Source organism: Cupressus sempervirens, chromosome 11 (genome assembly GCF_028749045.1).
Source record: "Cupressus sempervirens isolate cs-2001-9-10 chromosome 11, ASM2874904v1, whole genome shotgun sequence".
Taxonomy (NCBI): domain Eukaryota; kingdom Viridiplantae; phylum Streptophyta; class Pinopsida; order Cupressales; family Cupressaceae; genus Cupressus; species Cupressus sempervirens.
In genome coordinates, this window is record NC_143128.1 from 596,422,195 (window position 1) to 596,435,630 (window position 13,436).

The following is a 13,436-nucleotide window of genomic DNA, read 5'->3' on the forward strand; positions in this document are numbered from 1 at the left end:
TTGTTTTTGCATACGGTGTCTAAACTCATTTATTTTTGGATTTTCAAAGTTTTTGTATCCAAAGGTCAAATGGGTTTTAATTTTTGAATTTTCTAAATTTTGGGGTTTTTACTCATTTTGTGTGCCACCCTATTTTTTGGATTTTCTTGGCATGAGTTTGGTCATGGACCTGGATGATCCATTTGGATGTTAGTTAGACCACTAATGCACTTTTATGTTGCATTGGGATGCATGTTGCATCCGTCATCCTAATTCTATTTTTGGTTGAGTGACTTTCTGCACTATTTTCTCATCCAATCCTTATGTTATGATCTTTGTGATGGTAGTGCACCACACATGAGTACGGGCACATAAATTTCTCTGCTAACTTGTGAGTTTCGATCTTCTATGGTACTTCTGGAAGTTATGATCATTGGGGTTGGGTTGAGAATTTGCATGCCTATGGGCACTCATCGTTGGATGAGCATGGCTAGGGTAGGGTAGCATATGGAGGGGCTTCTATCTCGCAGCTCGGTGATCATGACATTGGAGATTGGTAGAGGGAGCTTTATATAAGTGATAACTAAATAAAATACTGGGTGGTAACAAAACTTAAGATAATAAAATGTGTGAGCACCCAATTAAGTTTGAGGACACAATGTGTGAGCACCCCTCTAAGTTTGAGGACACAAAATCCAAGCTTGGGCTTTCTAATGCCAAGTGACTCTCCATGATGTCAACCCCTACTTAGTAGCCCATAGAGTGTCAGACCAGGACCTATAGTTTATGCATTTTTTATGTCTTGGTTTTAGTCATCATACTGCCTGACGTGTGTGTTAGCCATGAATGTTGCTTGTGTGTGTTTGTGGTTGGATCATTATCCCCATCAACATGACAAGTGTGGACCTATGGGTGCCACGTGGTTGGGAGGTGTAGCTACCTATACCACTGCTAGGGACCAATGTACAAAGACGATCTATTGTTCTAGTGCGACCATTGCTGAATGTTTCCACTTGGTACTTCGGGTTCCAGAGTATACCTTCTTGTTATTTATGCTTTCATTGGAATGCTTGTATATCATGTTTAGATGATGATAGATTTGATGCATTTCCTTATTATGATGATTAGCATGTGATAGGTGATGTTAATCTACTTGTAGGATTATCTTATGCTTTACTTCTAGCATGTTAGATTTCCTTGTGCATATGTTGTAGCATGTTTTAGTAGTGATGTCCCTATTACGATAGTACCAACGATCTAGTCGGTGGCTTGGGATGTTATGCGGGGGGGATGGCTAGGGCAAACGATGGTCTTATGATGCTATTAACGGTTTGGAGGAACCACATACTTAGTTTGTTTGTACTGCTCATTGTGATATTAATTTTGTTCATTGCAATGTTACTTCTGTTTACTGCGATGTTGCTTTCAGTACTCTGTGATGTTTCCCTGTTTGTTCTTTTCCTTTGCTGTATGATTAGATGGGTAGGTGTTATTTCCAGTTTTCCATCTTTCTAATATGGTTTGAGTGTTCTTGCCTCGAAATGTGGATCTGGTACTCCTCGATGTGGAGGAACTTTGTTACTTAGTTTTCTTAGTTTCCTTCTCTATTTATGTTTTCTTTTTCTGGCATGTTGATTTGAGATCTCATGCAAAATTGCACTTTCTAATGTGAGACTACATGTCTTCGCATGACATTTTGGGTTTCTTCGTAGGGCTTGGCACTTTCTCGTGTGAAACCCTACACCAGTTCTGGGGTGTCTTGGTTGTACGACCAAACACTTCCTTGTGCCTTTAAGCATTACTTCATGTGAAAAAACACTTCTTCACACAACATGATGCACTTCTTTGCACGAAATTCTGGCAAAGAATGTTCTTGCGTGAAAAAACAGAGGCTATCTAGGCTTGTCGGAGAAAAGTTTGAAAGTTGGTTTTGGACACCCTTTTTGGTTTTACACCTTCCTAGTTCAAAACAAATCTCCTAAGGGGTTTAAAATATATCATTTAAGTATAAGTTTCCTTATACTTAAGATATATTTTAATATATGCAATGAGTCTTTGAGATATGTTCCAGACCTCTACAAGCTAAGATAAAGATTCTAGGATATTTCAGGGCTTCAGAAATTCAAACTTAGCCAAATTTTAGGGCTTTAGGATTTCAAACTTAGCCAATTTTTAGGATTCAACTTTTGTCTTTCAGCTTGGTTGATCCTTTATGTTTTTGATCAGCGGTGATGCTTGGAGGCCTTTGGTGGTTGGTTGTTAACTGGTTAGTTTACTGTTGCAATCTTTATGAGCCACATATGATGGTTGTCTTGTGCTTTCATACTTGTTTTTTATTAAAAAAAATCTTGGCTTATATTTAACCTTTTTCCAAAGATCTCTGAGTGAGGCATTACAGTGCTTGCACTAATTGATAAAGTGGGGGAAAGGAAAATAAAAGAATGTTTTAATTAAAAAGTTCTTTAAGTGTGCATTAAATGATTAAATAATTAAAGTAATTATTATTTAATAAAGTTAGTAGCTTTTAATAATTGGAGAATAGAAACCCTAGTTAGGGTTATGGTTCTTTATTAGAGGGTTTGTAGTTCATTTGAGAGACACAGAGGTTTTGGGAGCAAAATTCAGAATTGGAGCACAAGAATTGTTGAAAGTTTTGAAGGGTTTGGATTTGCATGTGTTCATCGATTGTCTTAGATTTTAGCTGTGGTTTTGAGGTAGGGTTTGAAAACCCATTATAGAATTTTATTGAAATATTTGTTTACTTTGTGTCTTCCTGGGTGCTTGTATAATGCTTATTAATTTATTGTATTGATTTTTGGATAAAGAATTATGTTGTAGATTTTGAAAATGAAAACTTCTTAATCAAAAAAACTTGACTAAGGAAAAGTGTAGTGTTAATGTTTTAGCGTCAATAGAAGTAAAACATTGATTATTTGATATATTAATCTATGTTTATGTTTTTCAGATAAATTCTTATTGGTGATTCTTATATATATAATATATATTATATATGTAATATAATATATATTATATATTATGCATTATATATCTTATATATAAAATATATATGATATATGTAATATAGCATGTATTATATATATTATGCATTATATATTATTATATAATAATATAATAATATAATATTATATTACACATATGGTTAATATATTAATCTAATATATATAAGATGAGATATGCATATAGTTATTTATAAACTGAGTGGTGATTAACTATAGAGACATGTCTCTTCATGTCTCTTGAAGAGACATGTCTCCTCCTCTCATATTATACATATATGAGATCCAAATCTGCATTTGAAAATCATCAATCACAATGACAATGAGAGTACATTTGCAGAAACGATCTCAGTTACTTTAACATGGTACAAAGCCAATCAAAAAATGTAAGAAAATAATGAACACAAGAAAATATAATATAAGTTATCGTGACATCCTTAAACTGCTTAGGAGGTAGGATAGTCAAATTATAGATCTTAGCAAATAAAACCATTGGTTAAGTTTGCATCTGCAAAGCTTGCGAACAATGATATTCAACGTAAAAGAAGCCTTTAACATATATAGACTAGCAAATTATATATGCTACATTACTTATGGCATGGTCAATAAGGCATATGTGGGGATGTTCAGACCATCATCGGTTTTGATTAGGGTGATGTAGAAGAAATCGATGATGAAGGTGATATATTGGTTGAATTGTATTCCAACCATCGTGCATTTAAAGGGATGCCCACATGGATTAGGTGGTGAAGGTGTTAGAGTAATTAGTTGTTTTCACTTATTAATTAAATCACTTTGATTTAATTAATTAAGTTGCCTATTACTCTAGTTTTTCTAAGCTATCTTGTAGGTACATATAATTAATATTTTATTAATTATAATGTGCAACCCTAGCTTTTTTAGGCTTTAGGTTACCCTTTTCGGGTTTCGATCTCTTTTATAAGGATTGATCTCTTTGTAAATTATGAAGAATCTGTTGAATAATATTTTTCTTCTTCGTATGAGTTTTTTAGATCAAACCCTTGCCTCGTCTTGTCTTTTTCTTCTTTGTGACAGGTTTTTTGCATGCAAGTTTTCTTGGGCTTCGTGGATTTGTTATGCGCTTTTGCTCAAATCCTACATGGTATCAGAGCCAAATCTACTGTAGCTTGTTCGGTGTTTCAAGAAAAAGGGAGAACAAGGGTTTGGTGGATCAAATTTGGTGTTTTTTCAAGTTTTTTCTAAGAAAATAGGGGGGTCACTGATTTTCAAAGTAGTTTGAGGCCAAACAAACATCACAGATGGATTCAGAAGGCGTCAAAACCCTCATTTCCATATAAAAATTGTCTAATTCGAACAACGTCGATCTGGGAGGCAAAAAAAATTTGTCGCACAAGGCCGTACGACCTCTACACGCACTCTGAGGCACAATTTTTTTAATAATTTAAATCGCAAATTTTTTTATTTTTGCACAGTTTTTAGCAGTGGTGGTTAGAAAACCAAAGTATTGATAGCAAACACTTGTAACTTGAAACAACATTGCACGTAAAGGAATATTTGAATCCAAAATGAAAATAAAACAATATGAATCTTTTCTAAATTTGAAATTAAGGATGCCTCACTTTACCAATTTTGGACAAATATTTTTTCAAAAAACAAACCAAACAAAATACAACACAACTATTAATTTGATTTCTAATTATTTGGAAACTAATTATGAAGATACCAACAATAACTATGTAATGCCTTACTTGGGAACCCAAAAGAAATAAATCTAATATGTAACAAAGTTTATTGAAATAAAAAAAAAAAATTAAACATACATCAAAGTAACAATGTGGAAGCAATATACACAAATACAACATTTACACAAATGCAATAACAATACAAATTTCAATCCTAAAGGGTTCCTTCGCGTTGAGTCACATTTAAGAAAGTTTTATTAATAAGTTTAAGTCTCATTACAATGTCCATAATCATAAAGAAATAATAGATACATAATCGTATATACACATACATAAAAATAACTGATATGATAAAGTACATTTAGATAACATCATCTATTGCACATGTTGCAGGGTATGTGAGAATAGATACAAGTACATCAAAATACAAGATATATGATAACATATACACATCAACTGAACAAAAGTCTCCAAGGTAGGAATAAGAATGATAATGATGCAATTGCAGAAACAAACATCTAACATTTGTCAATCTGAGGGGGACCCAAATGGTAAGAAGTTTTTAACCCTCAACTACGTGGTCACCTAATCAAGTTTCCACTCCCACTATTTAGAAGAGAGAATGTACGATCCACACACAAACAATCAAATCATAAAACAATCTTAGGCAAGAGATATTGATAGTCAAATCTTCCTCAAGGGTAACTCAAACTACTAATAAAGAAAATATAACCAAAGTAAAAAAGACACTCATCCAAACTAACATCACATACCAAAATCAACAACATATACCAAGTACAAATCAAATATCAAAACCAAAAAAATACAACCACCTCCAAATCAATGTCAAGTGTTACAAGCACAATAACCAATAGATAACAACTGTCATTAAATAAAAGTAAGCCACCAATCACTAACTCCAACAATAAAAACACCACTAATGAATAATTGATACCCATCAATAAAAGCCAACTGTAAACAATAACTAACATCTAATCAATAAGTAATGACTCACAATAAATACATCATAAAAATTAACATCCAAAAAGTAACCACCAATAAATACACCACCAAAGGAAAATTTAAAGAAGACATGAAGGAGACTCCAGCTACATACTATGGAGTGTCATCACATGAGGAAAATCTAAGGTTATCCTGATAGGCTCTTAAGACTCTACCCCTCTAGTGACTCTATGTGGAACCAAAATACCCTCTTATGGAAATGAGGAAACTAGTCATACCTCTCAAGGTATCATCTCACTTCCATCCTTAGCATATACAAGCACTCAAGACATGGATGAGAAAAAATCTCAAACTTATCTTTTTAAGTTATCTTAATGCATAAGTGAGGTAAGATTTTTAATTACTATGTTATCACTTGTTACACAACTTACAATGAGTTACCTAGGCAGACACTTTGGGCCCCGATCCCCATTGCAAGCCACTCCAACAGACAAACACCTAGACTATCTTCCCAAAAATTTACAAACCACTATTGTGTCCCATACCACAAAAGTAATACTCATCAAATTAGGTTCCTTAGCAGGAAACCCAAAAATAACATTAGTTCTCATAAACATTCAATAACATAAAGCTCATAAAACATAAATCTCAATTCAAATCATAAAGTACATCATGACATCCAGTCAAATAATCATAAAAGAAATCTCAAAAATGCTTTTGGTGCACATCCTAATTTGGCTAACTAAACTACTCACAAAGAAAATCATCACGAAAATAAACATCACCAGACTATAAATAGAATATTTAAGAAAACATTCAACCATATGATTTGATTCCATCATTTTCTCTTGTTTAGATTGGGTCATAAAGATGTGTTTAGAAATAAAGTAAGAATATACATGTTAATATAAATTGTTATGCTAATATACTTATTTAAATCAATAAGTATTTAAATGTCAAATCTCTTTGTGCATATAAAATATCATGCAACGCTATCAAGTTATTAATTTAAATAATTTTTAATCATAAATGTATATCATTAGATTTAAATATTGATATCAATTTTATTTCTAAAATATTAATATGACTTCTATTTAAGTCCAATATTAACATTTACTTTTTCGTTAATTCATAATGCAACTAGAGATAATGCAAACGTTAAATTATAGTTATGATTAAATTATTTACAATTTCTCTCATAATATTTTATATTCATAACTAGATGATTATATAGTGAACTCCACTATAACTTCTCTTAAAATATAACTATTTCACAATTATATATTTATCAGTTCCTACCATGGTAGGAAACTTATGCATTCGTTAAAAGCGAATGACCTTATTAGTTTGTCTAATTAGGGGCTTTTATTTATTTTTATCTATTTTTCACTATAGACATTTTTTTTTTTTTGACATTTTTGCAAATTTAATGAAACTTATTTTCATGCAATTTGATTGGTCTATGTGTGCTACAATCATGAGTTTGAAAGTTTTTCATTTTTTTTGCACACAAGATAATTTGTTTTTTCTCTTTTTCAAAACTTTAGATATCAATACTAAGAATAATAATAATAATAAAAATAAAACATATTGTCAAACATTTATAGATTGTGGTTACAATTGTATTCCATTTCTAAAAAATTAACACAAACAAACAAAACAAAACAACATGATAAGCAAGTATAAAGATGACATTTCTTGTCTTTTATTATTGTTGTGTTGCATAAGTTTCCTTGGAAATGATGCTAGGGAATATTTTTCTTTATAATTGTGGCTTATAAATTATTTTTAAGTCAAATTTGTCTTGTGTGAGCATTGATTATGGAATCTTTTAGAATTGTTGTTTCCTTATTTATAGCATTGGTCGAGGCTTTTATTTTTATTTTTATCTATTTTTCACTGTAGACATCTTTTTTTTGACATTTTTGTAAATTTAGTGAAACTTATTTTCATGCAATTTGATTGTCTATGTGTACTTCAATCATGAGTTTGAAAGTTTTTTTTTGGCACACAAAATAATTTGTTTTTTTCTCTTTTTTGAAACTTTCGATATCAATAATACTACTACTAATAATAAGAATGAAACATATTGTCAAACATCTATAGATTATGGTTACAATTGTATTCCATTTAGATTAGTGAAACTTATTTTAATTGGAAAGGATGTCAGGAATTTTTTTTTTTTATAGTTGTGGCTTATAAATTATTTTTAAGTCAACATTGGTCCTCTGCGAGCATTGATTATGGAATCCTCTAAAATTGTTGTTTCCTTGTTTATAGCATTGGTTGATTATTTTTAATTAACATTTCTAAAGGCTTTCGTTTCTTCCTATTAGAATATAAGGTATGTCAGAGATTTTTCTATTCTTTTTATTTGAAATTATATTGTGTTCTAGTTGTATTATTTTTTGTGATCATCATATTTACATGAAATCTTATCCAAATCTATTATTTAGAACATATTGTGTTGTACTTGTATTATATTTTTTAATCATCATATTTACATGAAATCTATCTATGGAAGCTTGTCCAGATCTATTGTTTAGAATCGATTTTTTTGTAAAAGAATTGAGTTTTTTGTTTCAAAATTTGAGATCCATTTGTTAAGATTTGAGATCTATGATCTATTGTGTAGAATCAAGTTTGTTGTAAAAGAATTGAGTTTTTTTGCGAAGATCTGTACAAATATTTTAGATCACAATAATTTTGTGCACGGATAAAATTTAGAACAATATAATGTGCTTGATATATGGCTTCTGATTATTGTGAAAAATTATATTGGAAATTTGAGTATAGTTTGTGATTAAGGTTTTTGATGTTTAGTGTTGTTTGTGTAAACATGTTATCTTTGTGTTGCTTGGGGGAGAGATTTAGACTCACCATTTTCTTGACCATCATGCCAAACTTGAATTATCATCTCCATCCAAACTATCCTAACCACTCAAATTGTTGAATAATGATGTGTTGCACAAAAGTAGTTCCAAAGCATGTAATACAGAGGATCTTGTTAGAAAAAGCCTTGAAGCTTTTGAAATATATGAGCTTGGCTACTGTAGAATGAACCTTGGTAACCTTTAGATTTCTATAATTTAATTCAGAAAATGGTTTAGGAGTTTATCAAAACACAATCAAACATGGATCTTGTCAAATTGTTGGGGAAACTCCCCTGAAAAAAAGTGTAAAGCCAAACTCAATGAACTAACACAATATCATTGGTAGCTTATTGTGATTCCAGTATGTTTGTGATTGTTGCTACTAGAACATTATGACTCACAATTGTTTGCCATTAGAAAGATCTCCAAGTTTTATGAAAATAAGGTTTGAATAAAAGAGTAGATCATTTTCTAGAAGATACAAAAGTTATACAGTAACAGGCTTGTGGCCAGTAACACAAGGTTCTAGTAAATGATTCATAGGAATAAGGATAACTCATCACAATTAGTGCAGTTAAATCAATTGAATACGATTCGTGAAGAACCAAGCTATGACAATAGGAAATAATAATAATATGTTACCTTGCGAATAGTTGGATTATGCATTCCACTACTTACACATATACATTTTTGGATAGGGCATAATATTTGTTCCATTAAATAATTCATAGGAATATGGATGACCCATCACAATTAGTGTAGTTAAATCAATTGAATACGATTGGTCAAGAACCAAGCTATGAAAATGAAAATAATAATAATATGTCGACTTACAAATAGTTGGATTCTACATTCCACTACTTAATATTTGTTCCATTAAATGATTCATAATAATATGGATGACCCATCGCAATTAATGTAGTTAAATCAATTGAATACAATTGGTCAAGAACCAAGCTATGACAATAGGAAATAATAATATGCTGACTTGCGAATAGTTGGATTCTACATTCCACTACTTAGTACAACAAACAAGATCAGAATCAATGGTTGTTAATATATAATTAATAGAAGAGTATTGTGCCTTAAGGTTGACCTATAATGAGGTTCACTTTTAAAAGAGATGTTTATGCAATTGAAAACCGTATAGGTTTCTCATTCACTCTTTGCCAACAATTTCTCCTTTCTTCCTCTCACTCTTCAGCATTTTCTTGTAGTTCATAACTCATTTTTCTTTTAAAATAAACATCCTTATTACTTTTTTTTATGTTGACAGTTGCTTGAGTGGTTTAAGTCTGGTATTTTTTATTATTAATTACTTCTATACATTGGCTTCCTCTTTCTTGTGAAGGTAAACCATTAAGTTAGGGATTAAGGATGTAATTTTGTCAAGCTTTACAAGAGGATTAAAATCTCTGATTCGTAGGTTTTCACTTTTGAGTGCCGGAGGTTCTTTACTTTCAGGTTATAATTTTTTAGGTGTATAAGGCTTTCAGGGGTTTGTTTAACGAGATATTTGTAGGGTTTGGATTTACTTGCAGTTATAAATTTTTTGGGTATTAGTAATTTGTACATAATTTTAGGTGTATAAGGCTTCAAGGGTTTGTTTAATGGAGATTTGTAGGGTTTAGATTTACTTTCAGTTATGAGCAAGAATTTATATATTATGTAGCTTTTTACATCAATCATATTTTGATGGTTTATTGTATATAGGACTTGTATCTTACTTGTGTATCCACAATAGAATGTTATCAAAATTGGTTTTTGTTTAGGGTGAGGCAAACTCAAAGGAACCAAGGCCTTGCAAGAATAGTTTGATGGCTTATTGCATCCTGATTCAACATTAAATTCTTTTGGAGAAGAGACAGAATTAGTAAAACCAACATGTTCTTTATCGTCGTCATCCTCCTCATCATCATCATCTTGTTCATCACTATATTCTTCATCTTTCATCAAATTTGTATTTTGGATTTTCCTCAGGTTACCCAATCCCTTATCATATCCCTTTTGTTCATTGGATGCCAACTGCTAATTCTATCATCGGCAAAACCACTAATTCCCTCTATGTACTCCTCAATTGTTTTAGGAAAGACCAAATCATAACTTCTCCTAGTACATGTCTCTTTGAAATTCTTGAGACAAATAGATTTTCTTGCAAAGTTCAAACAATTCCTCCTCCTCGTCTTCTTCCCATATGGATTCAAGATTAGAAGTTGCAAAATCCTTAGCCAATTCAAACTTGTAGGCTTCCATGGCGATAGGGATTTTAGGGACTTGTCTAATGATTTTGGATGATGCCCTGCCTTGTAGGGAAAATCTATATCTCCCTGATTGGCTATTTAGCATTTTTCTAGAAGATATTTGGTCGCCTACATGGTGAGGATAAAATTTTAATTGTCTAATGGGAGGAAATCTGAGGGCATACTTAAGATTCTCTTCTGAAGATGGGTTCTTGGGTTTCCCTAGCTTTTCTTCCCATTCAAAAGGAATGGATGCTCTTGATGGGCTATCCAATTTCTAGTTTTGCACACTATTGCACACCATGGGATTAGATTCCAATGGAAGCTTGAGCTCCTTCTCTTTTCATTTTTAATTCTTCCCAATCAAATTATCATTGATTAAGCTTGAATTCTCTCTATCTGACGATTCATCTATTCCTGTACTATCATCTGTACTTGCAAAGCTTGGGCTTGTGGGATTCTTCCCCAGTAGCTTAATAACCATTCTTCCCTGCTGGTGATGGCATAGTATCATAATTTGCATGTGAAAGAATCATAAGGCGATATTCTAGTTCTAATAGTAGACTTAACTACATTTCATAAAGCATCCACATCAAACTTGTTAATCAAAGAAAAAGATGTTGATACAAAAATTGCATTGCTAAAGTTGTTAATTGTCCTCCTACTTGCCACAAATTGACTAGGAAAATGGGCCTATAATCATGTCATCTTCTTACATAAAGCCCTAGAAAATTTTAAGATGATGGTAGTGTGCTACAAATCATAGGAAAAGCTCATTCATGGGCTGAGAAGTGCATTCAACATCCCAAAGTCATGGCTTAGAAACAACACTTTTGAAGAACATAATTCATAGTGATAATTGTTTTATGTTATAGAATGATACTTATTGGCAACAGGCAAACTATTTTAAAGTCAATCATGGTGTGTTCTAAAGTTGGTTGGCATGTCTAGTTATGTAGCTAACTAGAATTCAATCACAATAGAATGCTAGGTCCTAGCCTCTGGAAAAGGGATCACCACTTTTACCGTATGCACCTTTTACATCATGACAATTTCTCACTTCATATTAACAGAGTTATCCAATATACTTATTAAAAAAAAGTTAAAAATATAATATATAATGAAAGAAATGGTTTTGGTATTTTGTAAGACAATTGTTTACTATGTGCCATTTTTATTATGCAAACATCTTATGAAAGAACTTGATGTAACTACCCTAAAGAATATTCAGGGAAAGTATAAGACAATATTTTTCAAAGTCTATAATGTTTTATTTCAAATATTTTTAATAGAGTATAATATTTAAAGTTCTATTGATATTGAAGGGTATTTTTATAGTAAATGGTTTGCTTGTATTATTGTGCTTGATTTATACTATTCAATGAATTCGATCAAGTTTCCTATGCACTTAAAGATTACTATCAGCTAAAAAACTAGACCATTGAATATTTTCACCAAATAATAGTTGCCAAGGCTTGGAGATCTTAAGTTTTTCAAGGCTTATAAGCTCAAGGTGAGAGGCAAATAATCTAAAGACTTCTTCAAATGATCGTAGCACAAACATTCCTATGTATAGATCATACTCTCAAAAGTTGAATCTGCTGGGCTTGGCCCTCTATCAAATATATCAAGCTTTCATAGAGTGGGATATGAGCTTGTATTTAAAGCATAGTAAGATTCACTAGATCATTGTGTGACACTTTTGGGCCCTTCAAATTTTTGAGATTTGTGATGTTTACTGATGCATTCTAGGGTATTGTATCTCCGAATCTAATTATCTTCACCATCAAATTAGGAAAGTCAACTTATGTTTCCCCTTTGAAATCAGACACTAGGCATTTTAAAGCATAGTTTGTTGTTTGAAAATGAAAACTACATTGCTGATGCATCATTAAAATTTGGAAAACACCCATTGTGTACTGCTTTCTTATCCTAAAAATTAGGTTTCATTGATGGATGACCCTCAATTTTGAAATATAAAATTAGCTTCCATACGTCGATGGTGCTTCTCAATTGCAAATTGAACTCTTGACTCATTCCCTTGAAATTAGGGCCCTACTGCCTTCTTATTATCTTATTTCAGTGATCTCCCACTTGCATGACTATCATGAAACTTGTCTAAACTGTTACTACTATATTGCACTTTGAATCTGCTCCCTTAGTGAACTTATCATGACTGTTCCTTTGCCTTTGAGTCTCAATACTGGCCATTTGATGCGATGGGTTTGTGTTTAGTTACTCGTCACAACACTCTACCCCTATCCTCTGTTGTGATGATATGTTTAGGCTTTGACACCTTTGACCCTTTTAGAGTTTGAACACCTAGTTTACCATTTTTGTCTTATGAGTGATTGTCAACTATCATCTTGAAACTTGATGTCAAGACCTTACGTTCAATGCCCTTGAGATAATATTGATGCTTCATGAGATGTTTATGGCCAGATATGTTTTTTCAATGTCTGACCATAAACATGGTAATACTCGTTTCTATTCCAGTGATAACATTCATTTCTAATCAGAGGCTGAAATTTGTTCTTAACTGTAATATGTGCTATTTCTTTCTTTTCTCTTTTGAGAGTTTCATTCTTTTATATTATGGATTTGCACATATTTCCTCAGATTGTATCATTTCTCAATTATCAACCTTGCAATCAACACATTGATACTGGCAATGTCTAGTGAGTTAGGTTTGTTGTAGTC